A 26,891-nucleotide genomic window follows, 5' to 3' on the forward strand; every position below is an offset into this window, starting at 1 on the left:
TGTACGTGCTGGGGGATCTGCAGGAGCCATATTTATTGTTCTGAACTGAATGCTGTGAGCCCAGGGATGAGGAAGGAGGGGCACTTCACATGCTGCCTGTTCTGCAGACAGACAGCTGCTATTGTTTGAAACTGGGCAATGGGAGCTACTGGGGGTGGGACAGCATGAGAAGCCTGTCTTCCCTTCCTCCAGGCTCTCAGTTTTCACAAACACACACATGGCCCTGCGCCTAGCTTTCTGGAGTGCTGAGCGGGTACGGGGCAGGTAGGAAGCTGGCTATGGCTCTCACAGCTAGATCTGGTCTTCAGATTGTATTTGTCCAGCCCTGCATTAGAGGTTGGAGCCAGCTTCTCCATTTATAGCTGGTGGCTGCTACTTCTGCTCCTCTAAGAGGGCGTGCCCTGTCCCTCCTCCCCTAGCTGATCAGAAAAGGGCTGTGCATAGGTGTGCAGCTTACAGGGAACCTTGGTCCGGACACAGAGTGCATTATTAAATGTTTTATAATCTCAAAAATATTACCAAATTAATATGTTAAATTATAGAATTATAATTATACGGTTTAAAGATCTGTGATAACACAATTCAGTCATGGCCCAGAACATCAAATGGGAATTGCCATCAATTAAATTCAAATTCAGCCATTTTTCAAAAAGTTTTTTAAAAAGTAAAAAAACCATCAGTACTTCAAAATCTGTGGTTTCAGAATATAATTTTGTTTTGTTTTGTTTTAAAAGAATTTTCCTTTCCCTTGCTGTTTCATGGAAGGACCACATGAATGAGGGGAAACTATGCAGGAAGAGAAAATGAAAGTGACAAAATATTGTCAAATGTACACAGTACAGAAAAAGGAATAAAAGATTAGATAATTCTTTTCTATGTAAGGCATATTGTAGGAGTAACAATGGTGGATTAAAAAAAAACCTACGTTCAATTGTATTGTTTATTTCATAGCAAAACAAGCAGGTGGAAAAAATGTTATCACTATCTTGAATCTATTTTCTTGATATTGATGTACCTGCCGTTATATTTTACAGGAAGCACTTGATTTGATAGCAATGACATTTCAGTGTTTCTCAATTAATGTTCCTGTTCTTAAAACATCCTGCCTGAAGTTTCACTATCCATTGGATACAGTGGGATTAGAGAGGGTGTGTGGAATAAATAGTAAAATATACACCTGGCAATCTGGCTTTGAAAGCCTCATGTCTAAAAAAAATTCCACAGAAACTAGGTCAATTATTCATGGTACTGTGCTTATGCTATTTATTCACAAAAAAGTTATCTCTTTTTCAAAACTCTTGGTGTCCAGTGTTGGTTACAGAAACAAATAAAACTAGCTACTAACTGCTAGTCCCACCTATTCAAATAAAGTCAATCATGACAATTACTCTCACATTCTGTGTCCTTCTTCAAAAAACTTAAACCATATCTCATTTGCAGGGATTAGAACTGTTATGCCATAGCTACGTCAGCAGAATCCTTAGCATCAGTGCAGTCTACAGCAACAAAGGGTATTGTATATTGTTGTAGGAACACCGCCTCCCTGTATGAAGTATTCTTCTATCAACCTAGCTGTATGTACATTGGGGGGTAGATTGACCTACTGTGCACTCTGAACACCTATTTCACATTGGAGATGAGGTGGGAATAGGTTCCAAAACTGACATCTATAACTACCCTATCTTTCTTAAATCCAAGAGGAATAGCTTGATTGTTACCATTAATTACAGTGGCAGCAATAAGGAATGGTGACGGAGGTGTTCCTTCCATTGGAAGGACCTGGCTAAATAATGAATAGCTTTTAAGCAGATTGTTTCCACAGTGAAATGTAAAAGATTTCTTACGTTAACATTAATTGTCAAACTATCCTTATTTTCAGTATATGAGTTCATTTTGAGACTATTGCAATTGCAATTAAACTTTCTACAGCATTGTGTTTTTTATAAGTGGATTGATATAGCACCTCTAGTCACCTTTATAATGTTTGCAAGCATATGTTATGGTGTGTGTTTTTTTTTTTTTACTTAAGTAGATAGTCAAAGTTTGGGGCCCGAGAAGGTACTGATTAAAGAAGAAATTAATGGAACTGGGTGTTGTCTTTGCAGTCTTACATGTTTACAAGGAATCAGAGGCGTAGTTGTGTTACTCTGTATCTGCAAAAACAAACAAAAACAAAAAACAAGGAGTCCTGTGGCACCTTAGAGACCACATCCGTCCTGACTTAATTGGCCTCATTAACATGGATCCTACATTTGATAAGTAGTTCCCTTCTTTTCTTATATATTATAAATAATTTCCACTCCAATTCATCTGATGAAGTAGGTTCTGCTCACAAAAGGGTTATGTCTACACTTGCATCCTCTTTCGAGAGAGGGATGCAAATGAAGACGTTCAAAATTGCAAATGAAGCCGGGATTTAAATATCCCGCGCTTCATTTGCATATTCGCGTTATGGCGCTATTTCAAAATAGCGCTGTTTCGAAATAACAGATGCTGTTAAGATGTGGTTATTTTGAGAGAAAACCCTTCTCTTAAAATAACTGGTAAACCTCATTGTATGCTCCCATTGGCTTTCCCTACTCTTTGTGAGGAGCAGGAGTATCGGTGCCAATGGGGGCACCCCCAGATTTTGATTTAGTGTGTCTATACTAGACACGCTAAAACAAATCCCACAAGATTGATTGTAGCAGCATCAATCTTCTATGTAATAGGCAGTCCCTGAGGTGCCATGGGACTTCTAATTGTTTTTTACAAAGAATATATTTCTCCAAAGGCAGAAGGAACCAAGAATAAAAGGAGAGGTCCCAAGCTTCTTTAGCCAACACCAACCTCAAAGCTCGCTCTCTAGCTTTTTCCCACTATTCATAGAAGCTTTCCCGACAGACTTCATTTTAGGTGTGGATCATTAACTGTGTCTTATAACTGTTAACTGAAGGGCATAACTACATATCAAATTTCACAAGATGTCACCTTACTCGTAAATTACATAATGGATCTTTTGTAAAATATCAGTAAAACAAGTATGTTAGTCTTGATTCACATACAATTGTATTTTGAAAGTTTGGCCATCATTTTGAGCATAATGCATCATGTTTACTCTCAGTTTATTTTTATTGGGTTAAATAATTCATATTCTGTATTATGCATAAACATTAGTTACGTAATCTTGCAAAACAACCAATTCTTTGATAGCTGATCAGGTGAAATCAGACTCTGATTCTATAAGAGGAAATGAACATCTATATGTAAGTAGACGAAGAGTCCTGTGGCACCTTATAGACTAACTGAAGTGTAGGAGCATAAGCTTTCGTGGGCAAAGACCCACTTCGTCAGATGCATGTAGTGGAAATTTCCAGAGGCAGGAATAAATATGCAGGCCAGGATCAGGCTGGAGATGACCAGGTGGATCCAATCAAGGAGGATGAGGCCCACTTCTAGCAGCTGATCTGGAGGTGTGAATTCCAAGAGAATAGAAGCTGCTTTTGTAGTTAGCAAGCCATTCACAGTCTTTGTTTAATCCAGAGTTGATTGTGTCAAACTTAAAGATGAACTGTAGCTCAGCAGTTTCTCTTTGAAGTCTGGTCCTGAAGTTTTTTTGCTGCAGGATGGCTACTTTTAGATCTGCAATAGTGTGTCCAGGAAGATTGAAGTGTTCCCCTACAGGTTTTTGTATGTTGCCATTCCTAATATCAGATTTGTGTCCATTGATTCTTTTACGTAGGGACTGTCCTGTTTGGCCGATGTATATAGCAGTGGGGCATTGTTGGCACATGATGGCATATATTACGTTGGTGGATGTGCAGGAGAATGTACCAGTGACAGTATGGCTGATCACTGGTACATTCTCCTGCACATCCACCAACGTAATATATGCCATCATGTGCCAACAATGCCCCACTGCTATATACATCGGCCAAACAGGACAGTCCCTACGTAAAAGAATCAATGGACACAAATCTGATATTAGGAATGGCAACATACAAAAACCTGTAGGGGAACACTTCAATCTTCCTGGACACACTATTGCAGATCTAAAAGTAGCCATCCTGCAGCAAAAAAACTTCAGGACCAGACTTCAAAGAGAAACTGCTGAGCTACAGTTCATCTTTAAGTTTGACACAATCAACTCTGGATTAAACAAAGACTGTGAATGGCTTGCTAACTACAAAAGCAGCTTCTATTCTCTTGGAATTCACACCTCCAGATCAGCTGCTAGAAGTGGGCCTCATCCTCCTTGATTGGATCCACCTGGTCATCTCCAGCCTGATCCTGGCCTGCATATTTATTCCTGCCTCTGGAAATTTCCACTACATGCATCTGACGAAGTGGGTCTTTGCCCACGAAAGCTTATGCTCCTACACTTCAGTTAGTCTATAAGGTGCCACAGGACTCTTCGTCGTTTTTGCAGATTCAGACTAACACGGCTACCCCTCTGATATATGTAAGTAGCCATGGTAGAAGCCCATGCACATTCAGCTGGTATATTAAAAATTGTTACCAGAAACTATATTGGATTTCAAGATATCTAACAGTTGGACAGTGGCATGATGTTGAATCACTGCTGCTGTATATACGTCAGGCAAAAGCTGTGACCGAGGTTAGAGTTAACTCAGTTGTGTACAGCTAAGTTTGTTCTGTTTGTTTAGTGAAAGGTTGCCTCTGACAGAGAACTTCAAACAATAAGAGGTTGGGTAACCCCGGTCTACTTACATTTTTGTTTTACCTAATCAGTCAGTAAACCCTTTGTTTTACGCTCCATTGTGTCCAGATCATCTACTATATAAGATCTCATTCTGACGCAAGTTTAATTAATGGACTCTTCTGCAACTCTCCTGAAACAAAGTGTTGTCTGTTGTTGGAACACACAATGCTCAGAATCCATTCAAAGTGTGGTTTTAACTTCCATACGATATTCTGAATTCTGTATCTGGAAAACAGTTATCTCCCAGAAACTGGAAAAATAGTTTGTAATGATCATGGATTCCTTGTCTCCACCATTAGGGGTTCCTTGAGGCTGTAATATTTCAAAATAGGAAGCTCCCAGTCATCTTTTATTCTTCTGACTGCTTGTTTCTGTTGATCTGTCTACTCCTATATGAGATCTCAATTTATCAGCTGTCTCAGGATCTTGCAGCTCTGAAACAAATGGTTAAAAAATACTAAATAATTGACCATTCATTCTCAGGAATCTCTAGACTCCTTTAACATTGGTGGATCTTGGCATTTCTCGAATTACCCTTTCTTTCTCAGAGTCCACTTTCAGGCTTTTCGAGGTCAATACATGTCCAATGTAGGGCACTTTAGTTACTCTCAGTGGGTACGTCTACACTACAACATTAATTCGAACTAAGTTAGTTCGAATTAGTTAATTCGAACTAAGCTAATTCGAACTAACGGATCTAGACTAAAAAACTAGTTCAATTTAGTGTTTTGCTAATTCGAACTAGCATGTCCACATTAAGTGGACCCTGAACCGGGCTTAAGGATGGCCGGAAGCAGTGCCAGCAGGGCATCAGAGGAGGACTTAGAGCGTGGAGATGCTGTCTCAGGCTAGCCGAGGGCTGTGCTTAAAGGGTCCCGACTCCCACCCCGGACAGACAGTTCTCAGGGGTGCCCCGTTTACAAAGCAGTCCTGGCTTGGAGTGCCCAGAGTACCCACACTGGGCACATCACAGCACTCGGCTATCAGACCGGCTGCACTTGCAGCAGGCTGCCATCTGGGGAGAGGGAGCAATCGGGGGGCTGCAGGAGAGGTTCCACCCCAAAAGCCCGCAGAGCCAGCCCAGTCCTCCCCATCGGGGGCGCGTACCCCATTCCTCCCTCACCTCCTTCCACTTACCATTCCCTAGCCCCTTTTCTTGATGTACAAAATAAAGGACAATTGTGTTCAAAAATGGAATCTGTCTTTATTGAACAAAACTGGGGGAGACTGGGAAAAAGAGGTGGGAGAGGGGAAGAGAGAGGCTGGGAGAGGGGAGGGGAACTAAAATGATCAGGGGTTGGGAACAGGTCCCATATGAAGAGAGGCTAAAGAGACTGGGACTTTTCAGCTTAGAAAAGAGGAGATGGAGGGGGGACAGGATAGAGGTCTCTAAAAGCAGAAGCTGGGTGGAGAGGATGCACACAGAAAAATTCTTCATTAGTTCCCATAAAGAAGGACTAGAGGACACCAAAGGAAAGGAATGGGTAACAGGCTTCAAACTAGTAACAGAAAGTTGTTCTTCGCAAAGCACAGAGTCAACCTGTGGAACTCCTTGCTGCAGGAGGCTGTGAAGACTAGAACTAGAACAGAGTATAAAGGGAAGTGAGATCAAGTCATGGAGGTTGGGTCCATGGAGTAGTATTAGCCAGGGGGTAGGAGTGGTATCCCTGCCCAAGGTTTGTGGAAGGCTGGAGAGGGATGGCACGAGACAAATGGCTTGGTCACTGTCTTCGGTCCATCCCCTCCAGGGTCCCTAGGGTTGTCCGCTGTCGGCAGACAGGCTACTGGGCTAGATGGACCTTTGGTCTGACCCAGGACGGCCATTGTAAGCTCAGGGCTCAGGGTCAGAGGTCTCAGTGGACCACCTTGATTTTCATGCACTCCTGCTCCTGGGTGGCCAGGCTGGCAGCTCTCCTGCCCTAGCCGGCCACTTTCCTGTGCCTAGTGCGGAGATTGTGGACGAGGTCCACGATATCCGCACTAGCCCAGGCGGGTGCCCGCCTCTTGCGGTCCCGGGCAAGCTCCCGGGAGCCGCCAGCCTGGTCCCGGGAAGAGGGGGAGGGCTGGGGGCATCGGGTGGGTGGCTCGATCCGTGCCAGGTGCAGGGTCTGCTGGCTGGGTGCTGGCAGGCTTGCACCTGGCACGGGCACCGTAGCCACCCTGTGCCCCTTTAAGGGCTCCGGGGCCGGGAGGGGGTCAGACGAGTTTCCCTGGTGTTGGCCAGAGTGGCCACCAGGGAAACCTGGGGAGGGCTAGCCTCCCACTAGTTCGAATTAAGGGTCTACACAGCCCTTAATTTGAACTAGTAAATTCGAACTAGGCTTAATCCTCGTGGAATGAGGATTACCTAGTTCGAACTAAGCGCTCCGTTAGTTCGAATTGAATTCGAACTAACGGAGTGCTAGTGTAGCGCCTATCAAAGTTAATTCGAACTAACGTCTGTTAGTTCGAACTTTGTAGTGTAGACATACCCAGTGTGAGCTTGTCTAAGTTCAATTTCAGATTCTTTTCTCTGCATCTGTAAAAAAAAAAAAAAAAAAAAAGGTAATTTGTAGTCATGTTCTCACTGTGATTATTCTGGATTATAACTCTCTCCCAATATCTGCACATGGTCTGTTATTGTCTTCATTCAGTCTTGACCATCAATCTCTCAGGGAGTTGCAAATATTGTCAAGTAACTGGCTCCTTCATCCAGTATATAACAGAATACATTTTTTTTATATTGTGTACTGTAAAAAGACATATGTTAGATCAAATGTTTTCAATTATATGTAGAAAGAAATAGTTCGGTTTCAAAGCTTTGTTGAAAGGCTTTTGGTCTATTCATGTTCTCAATTTTCTGGATATTTTTTTACCATCGTAAAACTGTCTAAGGTGTTCCCTTTCCACAGGCTGTATAATTTCATATTTTGGTAAACTCTACCGTTCATCTTTCAGTGGCTGTAGTAATGAATTGGTACTTTTTTCTTTTCAGAATTTAACTGGCTTTCCATTAGATCAGTCTTTACTTTATAAACACTATCTCTGTTTCCCTGTAATTCTTCATCTGTATTGTCTTCTCGTCCTATCCATCATATCTTTAGTCACCAGTCTGTCTCATCATTTGTGACCATAAAATCCTGTCTGTATTTCTTCCATCTTTCTTTGATCTTACATTTTTCCATGGGCGTGAATGTGTTAAGATCGTATATTGTTAACAGCATATTAGTATCTTCCAACCGTGTATCTGGATTTGCCAGCGTGATAGAGATAATGTTACAACTTACACCAAAATTTAATTGAAACTGCATCAATTTCCTCTCAAGCAACATGTTTGCATGCAATTGTTTCTGGTGTTTAATAGGGACTTTGTGCACTGTTTACTCACTGTTTTTTTTCCACCCATATAATATCTTCATACTCACAGTTGTAGTCTTGAATTACTGTGTGCAACTTAATTTTTTTCCTTTCCGAACAAGCACTTGGCTGCAAAATGATTACATCTGTCACAATTTGCTCAAAAGATGGACACTTTTATTTTTGTCTCTCATTTTTCTTCACCCAGTACTTGCATATGCTTGTATTGTTTTCTGCTACTGTTGTTTTCTCTTCTTATGTATCAGAGGGGTAGCCGTGTTAGTCTGGATCAGCAAAAGTGACAAGGAGTCCTGTGGCACCTTATAGACTAACTGAAGTGTTGGAGCATAAGCTTCCGTGGGCAAAGACCCACTTCATCAGCTGCATCTTCTTATGTAGTGTGTGGATAGTTTCTGCTGACTGCTCTTCCGGGGTTCTAATGTGGGTAGTTCTATTTGGGTAGTTCTGCAACCCCGTGTTTCTCCAAACTTTTCCCCAAAGCTAAGCCTCATATCCTGCACACTATCTGGTCTTCAGTGTTTCTAAAATGTCAGCTGGTGCGCGCATTTTTAACTTAGAGACGTATTCACCTATTCTTGTGGTTTCCATGTGTCCAGTTTTTTATTAGAATGCTAGGTTGAAAGTGGACCCTGGCAGCTCCAGTTAGCACCACTGATCAGGCTGTTAAAAGTCCAGTCATCATCAGAGCAAGGCTAAAGCAGGCTCCCTACCTGTCATAGCTCTGTGCAGCTTCCAGAAGCAGCAGCATGCCCCGCTTCTGGCTTCTATGCATACGGGCATCCCTGGGGCTATGCACACTGTCCCTATCTTGACTGCCTGCTCTGCAGCTCCCATTGCAAAACCATGGTCAATGCGAGATCCTGGAGCAGTATCTGTGGATGGGGGAATCACAGAATACTAGGACTGGAAGGGACCTCGAGAGCTCATCGAGTCCAGTCCCCTGCCCTCATGGCAGGACCAAATACTGTCTAGACCATCCCTGATAAACATTTATCTAACCTACTCTTAAATATCTCCAGAGATGGGGATTCCACAACCTCCCTGGGCAATTTATTCCAGTGTTTGACCACCCTGACAGTTAGGAACTTTTTCCTAATGTCCAACCTAAACCTCCCTTGCTGCAGTTTAAGCCCATTGCTTCTTGTCCTATCCTCAGAGGCCAAGATGAACAAGTTTTCTCCCTCCTCCTTATGACACCATTTAGATATCTGAAAACTGCTATCATGTCCCCCCTCAATCTTCTCTTTTCTAAACTAAACAAACCCAATTCCTTCAGCCTTCCCTCATAGGTCATGTTCTCTAGACCTTTAATCATTCTCGTTCCGCCCTCTCCAATTTTTCCACGTCTTTCTTGAAATGTGGTGCCCAGAACTGGACACAATACTCCAATTGAGACCTAACCAGCACAGAGTAGAGCAGAAGAATGACTTCTTGTGTCTTGCTCATAACACACCTGTTAATACATCCCAGAATCATGTTTGCTTTCTTTGCAACAGCATCACACTGCTGACTCATATTTAACTTGTGGTCCACTATAACCCCTAGATCCCTTTCTGCCATACTTCTTCCTAGACTGTTGCTTCCCATTCTGTATGTGTGAAACTGATTGTTCCTTCCTAAGTGGAGCACTTTGCATTTGTCTTTATTAAACTTCATCCTATTTATCTCAGACCATTTCTCCAATTTGTCAAAGTCATTTTGAATTATGCCCCTATCCTCCAGATTAGTCGCAACCCCTCCCAGTTTGGTATCGTCTGCAAACTTAAGAAGCGTACTTTCTATACCAATATCTAAATTGTTGATGAAGATATTGAACAGAGCCGGTCCCAAAACAGACCCCTGCAAAACCCTACTTGTTATGCATTTCCAGCAGGATTGTGAACCATTAATAATTACTCTCTGAGTACGGTTATCCAGCCAGTTATGCACCCACCTTATAGTAGCCCCATCTAAGTTGTATTTGCCTAGTTTATTGATAAGAATATCATGCCAGACCATATCAAACGTCTTACTAAAGTTTAGGTATACCACATCCATTGCTTCTCCCTTATCCACAAGACTTGTTATCTTATTAAAGAAAGCTGTGAGATTGTTTTGACATGGTTTGTTCTTTACAAATCCATTCTGGCTGTTCCCTATCACGTTGCCACTTTCCAAGTGTTTACAGATGATTTCCTTAATTACTTGTTCCATTATCTTCCCTGGTACAGAAGTTAAACTAACTGGTCTGTAGTTTCCTGGGTTGTTCTTATTTCCCTTTTTATAGATGGGCACTATATTTGCCCTTTTCCAGTCCTCTGGAATCTCTCCTGTCTCCCATGATTTTCCAAAGATGATAGCTAGAGGCTCAGATACCTTCTCTATCAGCTCCTTGAGTATTCTAGGATGCATTTCATCAGGTCCTGGTGACTTGCAGGCATCTAACTTTTGTGGGTGATTTTTAACTTGTTCTTTTTTTATTTTACCTTCTAAAATTACCCCCTTTCCACTAGCATTCACTATGTTAGGCATTCCTACGGACTTCTCGGTAAAGACCGAAACAAAGAAGTCATTGAACATCTCTGCCATTTCCAAGTTTCCTATTACTGTTTCTTCCTCCTCACTGACCAGTGGGCCTACCCTCTCCTTGGTCTTCCTCTTGCTTCTAATGTATTTATAAAACATCTTCTTGTTTCCCTTTATTCCCGTAGCTGGTTTGAGTTCATTCTGTGCCTTTGCCTTTTAATCTTGCCTTTGCATTCCTGTGCTGTTTGCCTATATTCATTCTTTGTAATTTGTCCTACTTTCCATTTTTTATATGACTCCTTTTTTGTTTTTAGATCATTCAAGATCTCGTGGTTAAGCCAAGGCGGTTTTTTGCCATATTTTCTATCTTTCTGACACATCGGAATAGCTTGCTTTTGGGCTCTTAGCAATGTCCCTTTGAAAAACTGCCAACTCTCCTCGGTTGTTTTTCCTCTCAGTCTCAATTCCCATGGGACCTTACCTATCAGCTCTCTGAGCTTACCAAAATCCGCCTTCCCGAAATCCATTGTCTCTATTTTGCTGTTCTCCCTTCTATCTTTCCTTAGAATTGTGAACTCTATGATTTCATGATCGCTTTCACCCAACCTGCCTTCCACTTTCAAATTCTCAACCAGTTCCTCCCTATTTGTTAGGATCAAATCTAGAACAGCTTTCTCCCTGGTAGCTTTTTCAACCTTCTGAAATAAAAAGTTGTCTCCAATGCAGTCTAAGAACTTATTGGATAGTCTGTGCCCCGCAGTGTTATTTTCCCAACGTATATCTGGATAGTTGAAGTCCCCCATCACCACCAAATCTTGGGCTTTGGATGATTTTGTTAGTTGTTTAAAAAAAGCCTCATCCACTTCTTCCACCTGGGTAGGTGGCCTGTAGTAGACGCCTAGCATGACATCACCTTTGTTTTTAATACCTTTTAGCCTAACCCAGAGCCTCTCAACATTTCCGTCTTCTCTGCCCACCTCCACCTCACTCCAAGTATGTTCATTTTTAATGTATAAGGCAACACCCCTCCCTTTTTTCCCTGTCTATCCTTCCTGAGCAAGCTGTACCCTTCTATATAAACATTCCAATCATGAGTATTATCCCACCAAGTTTCTGTGATGCCAACAATGTCATAATTGTACTTATTTATTAACACTTCCAGTTCTTCCTGCTTATTTCCCTTACTTCTCGCATTTGTATATAGGCATCTAAGATCCTGATTTGACCTTGCCTCCCAGTTTTGCCCTGAGCCTCCTTTCTCTCTGCCATTGTAGCCCACGCTCCCTCCCATTTCCAACCCATCTCCCAGGTCTCCATGTTCTCCACTTACCTGTGGGCTTTGCTCACCTGTCCCCGTCGAACCTAGTTTAAAGCCCTCCTCACTAGGTTAGCCTTTCTGTGTCCAAATAGGGTCTTCCCCCTCCTTGAAAGGTGAACACCATCCCTGCTTAGCAGTCTTTCCTGGAATAGCACCCCATGGTTGAGGAAGCCCATGCCCTCCTGGCGACACCATCCTTGTAGCCAGGCATTCACCTCCAGGATGCACCTGTCTCTGCCCAGGTCCCTACCTTCGACAGGAAGGATCAAAGAGAATACCACCTGCGCTCCAAACTCCTTCACCCGTACTCACAGAGCGCTGTAGTCACTCTTGATCCACTCAGTGTCACACCTCGCAGTATCATTAGTGCCCACATGGATGAGTAGCATGGGTTAGTAGTCAGAGGGCCGGATAATCCTCGACAATGCCTCCGTAACATCTCGGCTACAGGCCCCCGGCAGACAGCATACCTCCCGAGATGAAATGTCAGGGCGACATATGGGCGCCTCCGTCCCCCTCAGAAGAGAGTCTCCGACCACCACTACCCTACGTTTCCTATTCGCAGTGGTGCAGCAGACCTTCCAGCCTTGGAAGTATGGGGCTTCTCCTCCTTCAGTATAGGGGGTGATTCCTTATCTCCTGTATAAAGAAGAGCATAACGGTTTCCTAGTACAATGGCAGGAGGGTTCGGAGCAGGGGTGGAGAAGTGCCTGCTGCCAGAAGTAACCAGCTGCCACTGTCCACCCTGAGCCGTCTCTTCCTCCACCATTGGTGTGTCCTCAGTCCTGTGTACCGGGACAGCTACCTCAGCTGTCTTCTCATGAACACGGTCCAGGAATTTCTCATGGATGAGGGTGCTCCTCAACCTAGCCACCACCTCCTGTAGCTCTGCCACCTGCTGCCTGAGAGATTCCACCAGCAGGCAGCTTTCACATTGGATGATCTCCCCAGCCTGGATATCAGTAAGTGGGAATTGCAATCCACAGTCTCTGCAAAACCACACCAGGATCTGGGTAGAGGCATCCATGCTCAGGTGCTCTGTCTGGCTACAGGTGCCAGTGGAGGAGACAGAAGCAGGGCTGGCACAGGTGTTGCGGGTCTTCCTGACCATTGTAGGCCTCCCTCTGCCAAACTCCTCTGTCTGCAGCTCCTTTCCGCTTCGCTCCCTGGTCGCTCTCTGCCTCTGGCTTTTAAAGCCTGCTTGCCCAGGCCAAGCCTGCCCCCGATGAGTCACACACAGGGGAAGGCTGACCAGGTGCAATCAAGGGAACAAAAGGTCAGGCACTCAGTTCCAACTACCACAGCAGCTGAAGCTGAAACTGCAGTCACCTGAAATCAGATTCAGAACTCAACAAACAAACAAAATTCAAACAGTCGAGCAAACTCACTCACACCAAAAGCGAGTACTCTCACCAAGTAGCCTGTTCAGCGGTGGGATCTCTTGCGGTCCCTCTCAGACTCCCCTGTCTGCAGCTCCTGTCCGCTTCGCAGAATGTGCAGAGCTACCTGGCTGTGCCTCTGCATAGGATCCCGAGGGGGGAAATGCTGATGCTTCTGGGAGCTGCGTGAGGGAAGGATCATCCAGAGCCTGACTCCTGAGCGCCCTCTGTATCCCCACCGCCTGCCTTAGCCCTGGTTCCCCTCCTGTCCTTTGATCTCAGCCCAGAGCACCTTCTTGTACCCCAGACCTCTCATCTAGAGCCTCAGTTAGAGCCTCAGCTCCCAACCCCTGCCCAAGCCCTAATAGCTCTAAATATTCTATCACATCACAGAGCACCCTCCTCCACTCCAAATCACTCATCGCCAGCCCTGTTTCAGAGCCTTTGCCCCCAGCCATGCACCTCAACTCCCTGCCCCAGGCTATAGCTACCTTCTCCACACTGAACCCCTACTTTCTGACCCCACCCCAGAATTTGCACCCCCAACCCAGAGCATGTAGCTCCTCCTAAACCCCAACCCGTTGTCTTAGGCCAGAGCCCCCCTCCAAATTCCTCAGTTCCATCCCCAGACCTGGAGCCCCCTCCTACTCCCCAAAGCCATTATCCCTGACACCACCCCAGAGCCGGCATCCCAACCTACTGCCTCTGCATGGAGCCCTCTCCACACCCTGAATTCCTTAGAATTACAGAATACTAGAACTGGGGAGAGCGGTGGAGGCCAATCACGTCTGAAATTCAATCCTAAGAGCTTAGCATTGACTCAGTGCTGTTATCATTGAAGTAAATGATAAAATTCCCTCTAATGTGAGTGATAGTAGAGTTAGGCAAATGGTAGACAATTTCTAGAATGGAGAAATGGCGTCCTCCGGGGCGAGAAAAGCCCCGTTCGTAAGTACGGATCCGACAATCTGCGTAACCCGGGGACTGCCTGTACAGCTTAAACCACCATATCCAAACTGCTTTGTGGTGTCTGTTGGTGAGAAACAATCACTATATAACACTTCTGTCTTCAGCCGTTTTTCATTCAGCCATTTTTAGACAGTGTGAAATATTTCAATAGTCCTTTTTCAACCTTTTAAGCTATACTATTTTAATTAATGCCCCTTTATAAAGTATTCACCAACAACTTTATGTATATTATGAATTGAGATATAATTCAATAAGGAAATTTTCAGTATTTACATATTGAAATAGAAAAATGGCCATTTTGTTAGCAAAAAGGAAAGTGTGACATGAAGATGAGACCTGGAAATAAATTCAGCGGCAACATTTCTTTCCTGTGACATCAATAACAAGAATGCTGAAAATTGCAGAAACATAATTCCTTTCACCTATGTGCATGTCTGTTTACTTCTGTGAACAGCTGGCTTTTGAAATTCATAGTAGTATAAAGAAACGTATCTTTTCTGTGAATCAATCAATTGCCCAATTCTACAGTTGCCAAAGACTTCAAAAGCATTTGTGAGTATCTTGCTGGATCAAGCTCTATTTATTCCTCCATTTACAATGAGTTTAGGTGTGGGATCTCTAACCTGTAGGTGAATGGTAGAAAGATATCTAGGCCACATATCATTTAAAGCAAAGAAAAGTGGACTGTTTAACGATTTGGGGATCCATTCTGGCCACGTGTGCACAAAGTATCTTATAGGCTAGAAGTGTATATCTGCTAATAGTGCCAGTAAGAAAAATATCACAGTCAAGAAGCAATGACAAACCAACCTGTGTTGCTTATCCAATCTTGGCTTGATTTATATTTCTTCCTTTAAACTGGTGAGCCATTTAGAAGAGCAAATAGTCTCTCAAACCTGGGGCTGCTAAGTATCTCTAATTCAGGTGCCTTTTTAAACAAGTTTAACTGGAGAATGTTTTAATTGCAAGAGAATAAGGCTGTGTCTACATTGGCACCCCTTTCCGGAAAAGGGATGCTAATGTAGACTTTGGAATAGGCAAATCCGCGGGGGATTTAAATATCCCCCGCGGCATTTGCATTAACATGGCTGCTTGAAAGTAGGAATAAGAAATCCTCCAGAAAAGGCTTTATTTTCCGGAGAATCACGTCTAGACTGGCGCTTTTCTCCGGCTTTTCCCCAAGCCGGAAAAAAGCGGCAGCCATGTTAATGCAAATGCCACGGGGGATATTTAAATCTCCCGCGGATTTGCCTATTCCAAAGTGCTACATTAGCATCCCTTTTCCGGAAGGGATGCCAGTGTAGACACAGCCTAAGTGTTTTGCTATTCCAGTTTGAATTCATCTGCTCTAAACTGGGTAACTGATTATATTAATCTGAGTGTTACCAATTTAAGCATTACGCTACATCTGGAATGACAGTAGGGGTAAACAAATTCAGCAAATAAGCTGTCATACCAGTGTATGACAGATCTGGTCAACCTGAGAAACTGATAAATAGGCATAAAGATTTTCTTGTGTTATTGCCTTTTGACTGTGGTGTATGCAGAAAGCCAGGGAGCAGAATGCAAACTGATTTTTCAGCCTACTTATTATGTTGGTAAAGTTGATATGTTTTGGGGGTGGAAAAATACAGAGGAGAATTCATTCACAAAGGATTTTTTTTTTTTACTCCTGTGAAAGAGATGGGTCAATCTAGATGTACTACACGTACATTATTGTTTGTATTCTTGCAATGCTTCTACTGAACTGACACAGAGTAAGAGACAAGGCAAATAGAGATCTTTTCCTCCATTTACAAATGGGGAATGAGAGCAGAGAGAAAACGTTACTTGACTACAGATACAGAGAAATCTGTGGCAAAATGGAGAGTTGAATTCAGCTCTCTTGTGTGTCAGTCTAGTGCTTTAATTCCATTATCCTTCTCCTCCTGTAAATGTCCTTTGAGCTTAAAAGAAGTGCACTTTTTATAAGATTAAATAGGTAAGAAAATAAATACAGAGACAGTAAGGACAGAGAAAGAAAAATAGTAAGTTGGTTGGGTCTGATACAGTCTGAGGAGTAAAGATTTCAAAAGCACTTGAAGGCTTAAGAGACTAAATCCCATTTTCAAAAGGGACTTAAGCTCCTAAATCCCTTAGTCTTTCAATTAGACTTATGCTAATAAAAACTGGACTTGGTCATTTTTGTAAATTTTATTCTAGGACTGGGAAATTTTGAGTCCTATTAGAAATAGCAAAAAATCAAATTTGTTTGAGTTATCTTTTTAAAGGAAATGCTTTCAGTTAATTCACAGGTGATTTAATCAATATTTAAGTCAGTGGTTTCCAGCCTTTTTCAGACCTTGGATCAGCAAACCCATTCACGAACTTTTGGCAGACCGGTAACATTTTATTTGCAAAATTGCAAATTCATGTGGGGGCCATGTGGGGGCTGCTGGAGCTGAAGCCGATTGCTGTGTGACGGCTTAGGGGCCAGGGTGTACCATAGCCTGGGCCCCCAGAACCACCACGAATAACCAGCTTCAGCTCTGGCAGCTGCCGTGGACCAGCAGACAGCAGTTCATGGTCTGGCACCAGCCCATGGCCCAGTGGTTGGGAACTGCTGATTTAAATGTAGCAAACTTTTATTTAAAAGAATTTTAAGATGAAAATTATTTAATTGCTAAGAGTTTATTTTCCAGTCAATGGTATTATTGGGACATGAGAAATTACTATACTTTTCAAAACTGTCAGGGTTACCATCACTTCTAGTAGAGTTCAGATAAATAGAGAATTGTGGAAAAAGATCAATCTGCTAAAAAGTAGAGGTAAGATATTCAAAGGGGTTAGGCATCTGGGAGCCAAACTCACTTTCCTTTAAAATGACAAATTAAATGTGTTCATGTAATCACTTAAACTAAAATCTTACAAAAATAAAGTCTGTTGAGCTGCATTTTTTTCACATACTTTTTATGAAATGCACTCATCTTTGTCATGGCTCCATGTTGGATGAAATATGAATATAGCTGCTGATTTTTGCTCTATTCTTTTTCCTTTTGTTTTCTTTTGAATTTTAGGTAGTGCTATAGAGAAGTATTCTTTTGGTACATTGAATTACGTTAGTTAAGTTTTGGCAGAACTCTTGCAATAAGAATTATACATCTATTTAACATGTTGGCTGGGTTCTACCAAATAAAACAGAACTTGATCCTGAACTAGTTATATCTGGAGCAATGAAGTGTTTGAGAGTAGAGTGTTGGTTTGCTGTCAAAATATATTTCTGCTTACAGGAGTGCATGCATTGAAAACCTGAGCACTTCAAGCTTAGTAAACAAGATCACAATGCTGAAAATACTCACAAATGTGCTTAACTTTAAGCATGTTGAATCCAGTAGAATTCCATTAATCACGTGTATCTGAGCTTTTGTAGAAGGAGGCCTTATGGTGGAAATGTATGGGTAATTCCACGCTAACATTGTAACTGCAAAGAGAGAGAAAGACAGATTTTATTTTGTCACTGCAGTTAAAAAGTCCTCATCTGTGATGCTACTTCAACACATTTCTGTTGGATTCCTTTTCCAGTCAGAGATTTAGAGTTGGTATCCGCTTCAGAAGCTTAAATTTGTAGCAAATATTTGATGAGCAGTAGTGATGGGTGCATTTCAAAGCTTTGTATGAGCATAAACAATTCAGATACTTATCCAAATCATTTTGATCAAGAAAAGGGGATAGAAATCTTGTGAAAACTGATTTTTTTTAGTATTATTTTTTTCACAGAGAAAAATACAGAATCTAGCAAAACAATGTAAATATGCTAATCTGTGTCTTGATCCACAATTATTGCCAATAGGACAAATTAAAACAAGAAACTGACTTTTCTGGTGAGACGTCTGCTACTTCTTTTTTTCTGAAATATCCTTTCTCCTGGTTTTATTTTTTATTGAGCTAGAACCTCTTGGTTTTCTGATTTTACATAATAGTAATTAATAATAGAAGACAAAAACCCAGAGCATTTTGTATTTGTTCATGTTTTCACATCTATAAAATAAAACGTTGATGGTTTTTATTCTTTTAGAAACTCCATATCATATGTGCTCATAAAAAGGATTGTATTTAATTATTTTTAAACTGGCAGCTCTGCAAACTGTACCTGGCATCTGAAAGTAAAGTGGTGGTGTTTCTGACTCCATCATCATCCACTGATTAGTTAAATCCCATTTGTAGAGTTATTATCTTATTTTATGGAGGTGCTTTTCATCAGTAGAACTCAAAACAGCTTTCAGTAACATGAAGGAGCCTTTTTTGTGTCTATTTTTGCCATGCTTCAGTTTCCTCTGCAGCTGTGAGTGACAGTTGAGCCTTTGAAACTCATGTTCTGAAACTACCTGCAGTTTTTGTAATTGCTGAAGTTGCAAGAGACAGTGCTGGTTTTCTAGATTAAAAAAAAGTGGTAAAGTTCAGTTAAAAATATAATAAAAATAAAATAGTAAGGAAACATAAGAAAGTTGAATCTGTTTTCTTCTATATTAATTGGGGGAGACCTTAGATGTAAGGAAAAGATTATGAGAGTATTTTGTGGAATACCTTTAATATTACTGTTGTGGACGTATACATATTTCTTCATCTGACTAAGTCCATATCTCCCCCACTATATAGTGTTCAGCTAAACATGAGTGGATTTTTTTTAGACTAAGAATTAGGTTTCATTAAATATTTCCACTCTTTTCTTCTGAACTTCTCATCTGCCCCATTCCCCTCCTTCTTTGTCCAGGCTCTCTATTTTACAACTAGGTTTTTCTTGCTGTGCTGAGCTTGTGTTTGGCTGTTTGTTTGTTTTTTTCTTTCCCTCCCTCCCTTCCTCCTCCCCCGCCCCCCCACGGAGTGTGTGCTGTGGCTGGCAGGTGGAAGCTGTGAATTTCTAATCAGGGTTTGAAATCTAGAAGCTGCTGCTCATTGGTTGAGCCTTAATCAGAAGGAGGGACTATCAGGTGGTCCAGGACTTTATAAAGGAGTGAGTCAGCAACCAGGGAGCTTGTGAACAGGGAGTTTGAAGAGGGAGTTCGGAAGGGGGTGAGATACACTTGCCATTCTTTAAAATCTTTCACTACACTCCTGCCCTTCAAGGAGGCATTTAATAACAATTGAGGAATCTCTCAGAAGGAACACAGGGCAGTACAGGACAAGGAAAAAAACTGGCAGCATGCAGCGTTTAATCCTGCAGGCGCAGCAGGCTGAAAAGCCAGTCAGAGCAGTACAGGACATGGAAGAAACTGGCAGCATGTAATCTCTAGAAGAAGAAGGAGGCCAACTCAGGTATCCCCCATTCCTGTAGAATTAAGTAACCGCTTTCAGGTTCTCTCTCCAGGCACTGCAGTGGAGAATGCTTTGGCAGGGACCTCTCAGGGAAGAAATCAGAAGGGAACACCATCTATCGGAAAGCATGGGATGTGTAGTCCTGGGGATGGAGGTTCCATGACCACCATCCCCAAAAGAAGAAGATGGGTGGTGGTGGGCAGTGACTCCCTCCTAACAGGGACTGAGTCCTCCATCTGCTGTCCAGACCTGCAATCTCAAGAAGTGTGTTGCTTACCAGGAGCTCGCATTCAGGATGTGACCAACAGTCTTCCAAAAGTGAATAAACCTTCAGATCACTATCCCTTCCTACTTCTCCATGTAGCAACTAACGATACGGCCAAGAATGACCTTGAGCGGGTCATAGCAGATTATGTAGTGCTGGGAAGAAAGATCAAGGAATTTGAAGCACAAGTGATGTTCTTGTCCATCCTTCTGGTTGAAGGAAAAGGTCTAGGTAGGGATCATCAAATTGAGGAAGTAAATGTGTGGTTGCTCAGGTGGTATCAGAGAGAGGGCTTTGGTTTCTTCGACCATGGGACTCTGTTTTGGGCACAAGGATTGTTAGGAAGAGATGGGATCCACCTAACCAAGAGAAGAAAGAGCATCTTTTGCTGGCAGGCTTGCAAATCTAGTGAGGAGGGCTTTAAACTAGGTTCGTTGGGGGACAGTGACCAAAGCCCTGAGGTAAGTGAGGAAGTCAGATACCGGGAAAAAACACAAGAAGGAACAAGCAACAAAGGCGGACCCCTGACTCGAATGGAGAAGGTCCTTGATTCACATAATCAGGGTAACAACACTTTATCCCCGCTGCCTCAATAACAGAGAGACTGGGTATACCACAGCAGCAAAAGTGACCATTTGGGTTGCTGTGAGCTTATACTAGGTGGGGTGGGTGTGCCTATGCAAACAAGATCAGCCTCTGAAGTCTTTTTTGCACCATTTGCCATTTACCACAAGATGTCAGGGTGGAGCTTATCCTAACCCTGCTTACAAAAGCAAATATGGTAGGTGACCAGATTGGCTTACCAGGGTCATCCTTGGTGAACTTAAACACAAAAAAGAAGGTTACAAGAAATGGAAACTTGGACAGATGACAAGGGAGGAGTATAAATATATTGCTCAAGAATGCAGGGGAGTTATCAGGAAGGAGAAAGCTCAACTGGAATTGTAGCTAGCAAGGGATGTGAAGGATAACAAGAAAAGTTTCTTAAGACATCTTAGCAATAAGATGATCAGAGAGGGCGCTTACTGGATGAAGGAGGCCCTTACTGGATGAAGGAGGTAACCTAGTGACAGATGATGTGGGAAAAGCTGAAATACTCAATGCTTTCTTTCCCTCTGTCTTCACAGACAAGGTCAGCTCCCAGACAAATGCACTAGACAACACAGTATGGAAAGGAGATAGGCGGCCCTCAATGGGAAAAGAACAGGTTAAGAACTTTTTAGAGAAGTTAGACATACACACATCCATGGGGCTGTATTTAATGCATCCAAGGGTACTGAGGGAGTTGGCAGATGTCATTGCACAGCCTTTGGCCGTTATCTTTGAAAACTCATGGAGATCGGGATGATTGGAAAAAGGCAAATGTAGGGTCCATCTTTAAAAAAGGGAAGAAAGATAATCCAATGGAACTACAGACCAGTCAGCCTTATTTCAGTGCCCGGAAAAATCACGGAGGGAATTCTCAAGGAATCCATTTTGAAGCACTTGGAAGAGGGGAAAGTGATCAGGAACACTCAACATGGATTCACAAAGGGCAAGTCATGACTGACCAATCTGATTAGCTTCTATGATGAGGTAACTGGCTCTGTGGATATGGGAAAGTCAGTGGATGTGATATACCTTGATTTTAGCAAAGCTTTTGATACGGTCTCCCACAATATCCTTGCCAGCAATTTAAGGGAATATGGATTGGACAAATGGACTATAAGATGGATGGAAACCTGGCTAGACTGTCGAGTCCAAAGAGGAGTGATCAACGGCTTGATGTCAGGTTGGCGGTCAGTTTCTAGCCCCAAGGATCTGTTCTAGGGCTGGTTTTGTTCAACATTTTTATTAATGACCCGGATGAGGGGATGGATTGTGCCCTCAGCCAATTCGCAGATTACAGTAAGCTAGGGGTTGAGGTAGATACGCTGGAGGGTAGGGATAGGGTCCAGAGTGACCTACACAGGTTAGAGGATTGGACCAAAAAAATCTGATGAGGTTTAATAAGGACAAGTGTAGAATTCTGCACTTGGGACAGAAGAATCCCAAGCATTGTTACAGGCTGGGGACTGACTGGCTAAGTAGCAGTTCTGCAGAAAAGGACCTGGGGATTACAATGGATGAGAAACTGGATGTGAGTCAACAGTGTGCCCTTGTAGCCAAGAAGGCTAATGGCATATTAGGTTGCATTAGGAGGACCATTGCCAACAGATCCAGAGAAGTGATTATTCCCCTTTATTCGGCTCTGGTGAGGCCACATCTGGAGTATTGTGTCCAGTAGAAAGCATGTGGATGCATCGGAGAGGATCCAGCAGAGGGCGATGAAAATTATTAGGGGGCTGGAACGCATGACTTATGAGGAGAGACTGAGGGATTTGGGTTTGTTTAGTCGGCAGAAGAGAAGAGTGAGGGGGGATTTGATAGCATCCGTCAGCTTCCTGAAGGGAGGTTCCAAAGAGGATGGAGAATGGATGTTCACAGTAGTGACGGATGGCAGAACAAGGAGCAATGGTGTCAAGTTACAGTGGGAGAGGTCTAGATTGGATATTAGGAAAAACGATTTCACTAGGAGGGTGATGAAGTACTGGAATGGGTTACCTAGGAAGGTGGTGGAATCTCCATCCCTAGAGGTTTTTAAGTTTCGGCTTGACAAAGCCCTGGCTGGGTTGATTTAATTGGGATTGGTCCTGCCTTGGGCAGGGGGCTGGACTTGATGACCGCTATGATTCTATGAATAGCTTGTCATCCATTTTGTCAAATCTTGTATATTTTCTTGGACAAGAATTATAAAGGTTTTGGTTTCTATTTTCACTAACTGCTATCTCTGTATCTTGAAGACATATGCCTGGGATATGAAATTATAAATTTAGGTTTATGAAAGATGCTTCTATAAAGTGCTCTATGTGCAGTCAGACTTTAAAAATACATACTGGACCAAATGCAACTTGACCCAAAATCAATACAATTTGAACTGCTTTCATCTGGCAACCCCTGAGAAATAGAGTTTGGAAGGAAGATTTGCGGACCATAGAGGGCACCGAGGCAGGGTCTGAAAGGGAAGTAGGGTGTCTGAGGGGGATGGGAGTAGGGCACTTTTCTGTCACCCTGCTCTCAGGGACACACACGATTCTGTGCCTCCACCACTCCCAGGCAAAGCTCCCTGTTGTTATGGAAACAACAGTGGAAAAGCCACCAGAGAAGCACTTCCCAGTGCTTCTGGGGGAGCAGCAGTGCATAGAACCACTTCCTCCTTCTCCTGCCAGGGTCCAAACAATGGGTCTTCTGGAGATCAGGGATATCCAGACTACAGAGGTTCACCTGTACCACAGTGAAGTCACAAATCATCCTCACATTACCTGCTAGCTTGCAGAAAAGCATAAACCCAGAAGGTCAGCATACTTGGACTCTCTTGCAACAAAATGGGAAGCCAACTCTAAAATGGAATGTCTTCCACTAAGGAAATTGTGTTGCTCATCCCATAACAAATAATACCTAGGGGGTGTGTCTAGACTGGCAAGATTTTGCGCAAAAGCGGCCGCTTTTGTGCAGAAACTTGCCACCTGTCTACACTGGCCGCGAGTATTTGTACAAGAACACTGACTTTGTACTGTACAAAATCAGTGCTTCTTGCAGAAATACTCCGACACTCCCGCTCAGGGATAAGTCCTCTTGTGCAAGTATTCTTGCGCAATTGGGCCAGTGTAAACAGCCATGTTAATTTCTTGCACAAGAAAGACTGATGGCTAAAATGGCCATTGGAGCTTTCTTGTGCAAGAGAGCGTCTACACTGGCATGGATGCTTTTGCGCAAAAGCATCCGTTCCAGTGTAGATGCTCTTTTGCACAAATACTTTTAACGGAAAAACTTTTCCGTTAAAAGTATTTGCGCAAAATCATGCCAGTCTAGACGCAGTCAGGGAGTTTCAGCTCATATGTCCAAATGATCTCAGATACCATGGTGAGGCACAAGGAGAGAGGTGGTGTCAAAATACTCTATAATAACTGAAACATCCACATGGTCTTACGGCTTACCCTTAATTAGATCACATTGCTGCGATCCCTTCTTTAGGTAAGATAGGCTGGATCCATATCAGAAAGGAAAGGTAGTGACCATCTTGTCAATTGAGGAAAGAAGGAAAGCTGTTTTCTCCATGGTTTCTATCTCAAGATCTAGAAGCAGCCAATGATCCAGTTTAACCCCGAGCTCCAGACTCAAATTACAAAAGATGGGCAAACCAGCTAAATCGTCAGTAAGACAGAATTGCCTTCTACATCTTCTTTTGTTGATTTTGCTATTGCAGAAGTTTTTTATTGGGGGATGCATTTCACTACCCACAGAACTGTTATAGCATAATAGTATAATGTATTAAGGTCCAGAGGATATTAACTATTGAGATTCATGTAAGTATTTGCCCAGTACAATAAATACTATTATTATGCAATCAAAAATTAGGAAATTGGATTTGTGAGATATTTTGTTCAGTCTTGGTGGTTTTTGACCAAGTATTTATATAGCAAGCCTCTCTGACCTATTTTACCAAAAGAAACAAGGAAAATATGCCAGGAAATGTACTTTTATAATAGTACAAGATCATGTATACTTGTGCCCTTTAATTGATGTGGATACCAGTAATACTATGTTTTCTCTCTACCTCTGTAATGGCCATTTTCCAGTCTTCCTACTCCACATTCAGATCCTTTCAACATTGCCTACCCATCTTGGACAAAGAAAGATAAACCAATCCTTCTGGTTGTAATAAACAACCTCTGGCTTGGCTGTCTTTCTGCATATTTCAGGGTTGTACTATTCTTGTTCTAATTCATCACAAGTCATACAGTAAAACAACTTTCTTTCAAGTGAGCACATAGCATTGTGGTGCTCATGTAGGTATCAGTGACATAGGTGTGGAAACGGGGATAAGGGGATTTGTATGCAGCCATCTTAGTCTTGTTAGAAAGAGAGTAAGAGTCAGGCTAATTCTGACTCTTGACAACGCGAGAGCTGTAATGAGATGCTGCCTTCGCCTCTCGCCTCCATACAGAGATAAGGATGGATTGCTGACTCCAATGAGAACCTTGAAGATAAGGTAGCATCTGGGAGGAACTAAGAGATAATTGTCTAGCCATTGTTGCATAGTATATAAGCTGCTTCCTAACTGTTTGTATTCGAAGATCTTCCAGGGGGGGGTCTCCCTCCACCCCCACCCAAATCAGGCTTCTCTTGCAATATTGCTCAAATAAACTGCCTATGGCTACTTGTTGCTTACAAATGCAGAGTGAGGACAATGTTTTCTTCCACATAGGGAAGGGTAGGGGAGAGATTCTGGAGGCCAAATTTTGGCTGCTATGAAAGAGATTGAAATCTAGAATCTGTATCTCTGAAATGCTTCCAATTCCATGTGCAGGGCCAGGTAGGCAGGAAGAACTTCAGAGTCTCAATGTGTGGATGAGACAATGGTATAGAGAGGAGGGCTATGTCTACACTGGCATGAATTTCCGGAAATGCTTAAAACAGAATAGTTTTTGTTATAAGTATTTCCGGAAAAAGAGCGTCTACATTGGCAGGCTGCTTTTCCGGAAAAGCCCTTTTTCCGGAAAAGCATCTGCGGCCAATGTAGACGCACTTTTCCGGAAAAGAGCCCTGATCGTCATTTTCGCGATCGGGGCTTTTTTGCGGAAAAGACTAGTGGGCTGTCTACACTGGCCCTTTTCCAGAAAAGTGTTCCGGAATAAGGACTTATGCCCGAGCGGGAGCAGCATAGCTTTTCCGGAATAGCGGCTGATTTTGTACAGTAGAGCGTCGTTGCTTTTCCAGAAATTCAAGGGCCAGTGTAGACAGCTCGCAGCTTATTCCAGAAAAGCGGCTGATTTTCTGGAATAAGTGGCCCAGTGTAGACACAGCCGAGGGGTTTAGATTTATTAGGAACTGGGGAAACTTTTGGGATAGGGGGAGCCTATACAGAAGGGATGAGTTCCACCTAAACCAAAATGGAACCAGATTGCTGGCACTTAACATTAAAAAGGTTGTAAGGAGTTTTTAAGGTAAGGGCTGGGGAAAAGCTGACAGGTATGAAAGGGCACATGGATTGGACAGAGACGTCTCTTAGGAAATGGTCTATTAATAGAAATTCTCTGTTCTAGTAAAGAGAAGAGGATGGAAGATGATAAAGTATGGGTAAGATCAGATGAGAAACAATCAAATAAAAAAAGTCACATCAGGAAATAGTAAACAGATAAATGGTAACACATTTTTAAAGTGCTTATATACAAACTCTAAAGTCTAAATAACAAAATGGGTGAACTAGAGTGCCTCATATTTAAAGGATGATATTGTTATAATAAGCATCATTATTATATGGTGGAATGAGGACAATCAATGGGACACAATCATTCCGGAATACAAAATATATCAGAAGGACAAACAGATCATTCTGGTGGGGGAGTGGCACTATACATGAAAGAAAATGTAGAATCAAATGAAGTAAAAATCTTAAATGAACTAAGATGTTCTCTAGAATCTCTATGGATAGCAATTCCATGCTCTAACAATAAGAATATAGCAGTAGGGATATATTATTGACCACCTGACCAGGATTAGTGACCATGAAATTCTTAGGGAGATTAGAGAGGCTATCAAAATAAAAAACTCAATAATAGTGGGGAATTTCAACTATTCCCATATTGACTGGGTACACATCGCCTCAGGACGGGATGCAGAAATAACATTTCTTGATACTTAAATGACTTTCTTAGAGCAGTTGGTTTTGGAACCAACAAGGGGAGAGTATCTGGGGGTAGCCATGTTAATCTGGATCTGCAAAAGCAATGAGGAGTCCTTATAGACTAACAGATTTATTGGAGCATAAGCTTTTGTGGGCAATTCTTAATTTAGTCCTAAGTGGAGCACTGGATCTGGTTCAAGGGGTAAATATAACTGGACCGCTTGGAAATAGTGACCATAATGTAGTAAAATTTAACATCTCTGTGGTGGGAAAAACACCTCAGCAGCCCAGCACTGTAACATTTTATTTCAGAAAGGGGAACCACACAAAAATGAAGAAGTTTGTTAAACAGAAAATAAAAGGTACAGTGACAAAAGTAAAATCCCTGTTAGCTGCAT

The 26,891-nt window shown here is 42.5% G+C and overlaps 1 protein-coding gene and 1 long non-coding RNA gene across 20 annotated transcripts in view; one reads left to right on the plus strand and one right to left on the minus strand.

Moving 5' to 3' along the window:
- Positions 1-26,891, plus strand: part of LOC102448489 (plasma membrane calcium-transporting ATPase 2) — an 857,866-nt gene that overhangs the window by 439,289 nt on the left and 391,686 nt on the right. The window lies entirely within an intron of this gene.
- On the minus strand, positions 3,851-13,229 carry LOC142830957 (uncharacterized). Of its 2 annotated transcripts, none has more exons than XR_012906523.2 (3): positions 12,195-13,229; positions 7,174-7,220; positions 3,851-5,136 (listed from the first exon to the last, which is right to left on the minus strand). It is a non-coding gene; the product is annotated as an uncharacterized LOC142830957 (long non-coding RNA). The 2 variants fall into 2 exon arrangements; XR_012906524.2 differs by lacking the exon at positions 12,195-13,229 and adding an exon at positions 11,895-12,026.

The sequence above is a fragment of the Pelodiscus sinensis genome, chromosome 11 (assembly GCF_052426305.1).
Source record: "Pelodiscus sinensis isolate ZL-2025 chromosome 11, ASM5242630v1, whole genome shotgun sequence".
Classification (NCBI taxonomy): Eukaryota; Metazoa; Chordata; order Testudines; family Trionychidae; genus Pelodiscus; species Pelodiscus sinensis.